The following is a 4,126-nucleotide window of genomic DNA, read 5'->3' as shown; positions in this document are numbered from 1 at the left end:
CGCGCCGTGCAGGAAATTGAATATCTTGGTGGCGCTGCAGGACGAAAACTTGGATTGGAGGTGTTGCGTCTTTCATTTCGCTGCGCTTAGCTGTGTTCTTTTTTTAACTGGGTAATTATGAATTGCTAGTTTCATTTTGCCGCAAGTTTTCAAATTTTCCGCAAAGTGGGCCACGTTTGCACGTGCTAGAACCGGCTGCAGCTCTGTCCCGGCAACGCGAGCTTTTCTGTTTTCGCCACTCCAGCAGTGAACGCAGTTGTAGAGGCGAGAAGACCACGCCGGTGATCGCGACACTAACGCTGGCTAGAGTGTTCTCGAAGGGCGATTGGCCCACGCAGGGTTTTTCTCGTTTTGTACCACACGTCGCCCCTGATAAGGGTAGTGTGTTTGGAGTTGTCTTTTTTTATACGCAACAATATTGGCAGGCAATGCCTTATAGTGCCATGGCTCAAAACAGAAGACGACGACGACAACGACGACGACGACGAAATGGCTGTGACCTTGCTCGGACTACCTTATTGCCGCCATGTTCATTCTGTAAACACGTTCATCGCATGTGTTTGTAAAAAAAGTTGGCTCCAATCCACGCTGTGAAGGTGTTGGAAAGCAAAGCTGTGAACGACAGCGACAACAATTGCTTATGCGACGGCAATTGAATTCACACTCACGTCTCTACAAAGAGTGAAACCAGAGATTCTGCAAGGCGTTACTTGACATTCGCGCAAAAAAGCGCCCTCCATTTTCCCAGCCGCTGAATCAAAACCAGCGTCTGTCTCCCCCGTCTCCACGCGTGGGCGTAGCTGTGTCGCTAAGACGATGGGCTCTCGCTCCGCTTCTTATCGGGCCCAGGTTCTATCCCTGGCAGTGCCAGTAGTTTTATTTAGCCTGGTTAGGAGTTTCTTGTGGCGCACACAACGAAACCATTGGCTGGTAGAGGTAGAAAGCTTTGCTTTAATAGATCACTTACCATCAACCATGGATGGCCACATCCCGTTTGCCGCCACGTAACAATTTCACTTCAAAGCAGTAGATGTCTAATCCCCCCACAGTTTGCACTCCCGTGAAGCCGGTTTACTAGGTGCCGCTCATCTGTTCCTTTCCGCCACCACCGACCCCTCTTTCACAACTGTTATTTGCCGGTGTTGTCCATGTTTAAGCTGGCGCACATCAGCGGTTGTCGATTCATGCGTGTACGTGCGGGGAGTGGAGACAGGAACGGGGCGTGCATGCGAATCTGTAGGTTTCATGTCCTCACTGAATATCCGTTATGCTGGCGGGAGGCTTACATGTGGGTCTAACAACCCAATGCGACCTGTCTGGTGTCCTCACTGCTCGAGTGAATTAAGTTGTGTTACGAAGACAGTAAGATGTTTGAGACAAGGGAGGGACGCACACAGCCCCATGTGTGTTCGCTAAAATAAAGCTCGAGTCCTTCCTTCCGTGATTCATTCAGTTAAATGGCTAGAAAGTATGCCCAATCGCAAATTAAAAACAAACGTGGTTTGTTTCGTGCCTTCTGTCGTCCGCGTCCAGCTACGCAGATCATCCATCTTCAGGGAATTGAAGGGCAATAAATACTTTTCTTTTTGATACTACCTGATATACATTACCAGCTTTTTAAAATCACTTCATTCTTTCTTTAATTACTTTTTTGACATACCCTCACTTGTCAGAGCATTGTATATAGCAGTGTTATGGAAATATAATAGATTGCCAATGTAGAATGACAAATCACAGCCGCAATTTCATTGATGCACAAATAGAGCTGCATTCTGCAAGGGAATAAAAAATTATTGAAATGGATACGGGGTAATTGGACATAGGTGCAAAAAAGAAGTAATCAATTAAACACCACTGACAAACGATACTGGACAAGCATGGAGCGGTCTGTTTCCCTCTTGCGTCGTAGGCATCTTAGTGTCTGCTTAGCACACCAGCCCAATCCGCTCAACCACTGAGGACACCGGAAAGCTCGAATTGGGGCGGTAGACGAACATGTTTACACCTCAAGCCGGCCCAACGGACATGTCATCATTGAAGACATGAAACCTATATCTGCGCCCGCACGCCCCCCTCTCTTCCCTCCACTCCCAACTCGTGCCTTATAAAACGGCAACGAGTTATGTGCCCGTGCTTAGAAGTGAAAGGAACCACCAAAATTTTCGCTCTGAAAGCCCTTGAAGCTGAAGAATAAATTATGGCTTACGTCGACGTTGCTGTTCATCCGGGAGAGATTCCCTGTTACTCGGCGAGCTGGAACGTGCGGTGGAAGCGGCGGCTGCAGCGGCTTTCTGATGATTTCGCACCCATGCGCGCTTCTGTTATGGCAGACGCTCCTTCGATTCCCGCTGCTCTTCCTCCGAGCGAACGAAACGCATCGGTCCACAGGGAGTTAAAAACTTGGAATGACTCGAGCTTTACTCTAGTGGATAAACATGCCACTCTCCGTTTCCGTCCCGTGTCGTAGGCATCTCGCTGTCTGTGTAACACACCAACCCAAACACAAACCGCTCGACCATTGAGAACAGCTGACAGGTCGCATAGGTCTGCGATACTTCCACGCTTAAATTTCCCGGCAGCACAACACGTATGTCATCGGTAGCGGGATGAGGACTGGCTGTGCATGCACGTCCCCCTGCTTCCACCCCCAACCAGTACACGCGTAAACCGACTGCGTTCTGAATGCTGCGAATTGTGGGTCGTAATATTTCTATATTGAACACAAAGAACTCTGGTACAAGAAGTGTCTTGTGAACGCGAGTAACTTGGGAGCCAGGTTCAGGGCGTCGACCAAGTAACGCAGCTTACAGTTGCGGGACTGTAGATGCCTTGTAAGTCGTAGCTATGGCAGATAGTTTCGACTAATATTAAGCATTATTGTGAGTAAAAATCAACATTCGAGAACGTGTTGGAGCAGAGGAAATTCTAGTTCCCAAGGCGGGTGTTTTTTTACCACAGCCATTTACTGCCCTCCCCCAACATACAGATACTTTCCGGCTATAGTGGCCCAAAACCCATACGCGGGAACATGATACCTACTGTCTACAGCTGAATATGAGACTGCGCGAGGGAACTGTGGTTGCCGCCATACGCCTTATTTTAAGTGTAAGATTACTAGCCAACTAAGTTTATAAGGAGGGCCGAATATGTAAGACTCACGACGAAGATTCAGAATAGTTTTTGCCAACTAACCCACCGTACTCTGCGACAAATTATGAACGCAAGCAAACAGTCAGCCAGGGCATTTTTCGGGTTTTCGGGGTGAAGAAGCAAACGCATTTTTCTAAGTCAGTCTTGTCCGAGTTGCTTTGTAAATGGTAGTCTTCAGCCACGGTTTCGCCTGTAAAGCATGCATATGGGTTCTGATATTCTCGTAATGTGCATCTCGAAGAGCGTACTCATTTATGCCGAAGGTTTTCTCGCTGTGTTATAGCGGCTGGCCGCATGTGTACGACATTTCAAGAGGAAGAAGGGCCCTTAGAAGTTGTAAACGTTGAGCCCTCAAGCCTTCTCAGTACAATTAAGGTGGTTAGAATTCCCAGACTTGGCCTGGTGTATAACTGCGATGTTTCGGACGTAGCGAGCTATCTGGAAGTGTGACAGTAAGCGTTTAATTGTCTGTGTATTTTATTGATGAAAACCAAGTGTTCTCAAAATAGTAAAAAAAACCAGGGCGGTGTCCTTATTTTGTTCTCTCAAGGTTAATTCAAAAGTAGACGTATTCTTTCCGAGAACAAACTATCGAACACACTCATTTGTCAAATTTCAAAATTAGTCTGATGCTCTACGGCCCCTCCCTATTATTTCGCCCATTTGGATGCTCTTATACAATACCTCTCAGTTTGCACATGGCAAGTAGTTTGTCGTTATCATTTGTGAAGCGCTGCTGCAGCCAATTTTAATGGTGATATCATTAGAGGATTCATTAGCATTCGCGTGCAGTTTAGGCAAACCGCACACAATTCTTTAGGTGTAGTTACTTAAGACGCACTACAATTTATGGAGACCATCAGCCACTAATTATTCCCATATGCAGCCAAAAGGCGGACCGTATTGCATAGGTGGATTGGTTTACCAGGAAATACAGGCACGTTTCCTTAAAATGCCCCTGCAAGTGCCTCTGGGC

The sequence above is a fragment of the Haemaphysalis longicornis genome, unplaced genomic scaffold (genome assembly GCF_048455015.1).
Source record: "Haemaphysalis longicornis isolate Haplotype H1 unplaced genomic scaffold, Haemaphysalis longicornis Haplotype H1 scaffold_18, whole genome shotgun sequence".
In the NCBI taxonomy this organism is placed as follows: Eukaryota; Metazoa; Arthropoda; class Arachnida; order Ixodida; family Ixodidae; genus Haemaphysalis; species Haemaphysalis longicornis.
The sequence above is the reverse complement of the archived record's forward strand: the minus strand, read 5'-3'. Positions refer to the sequence as shown.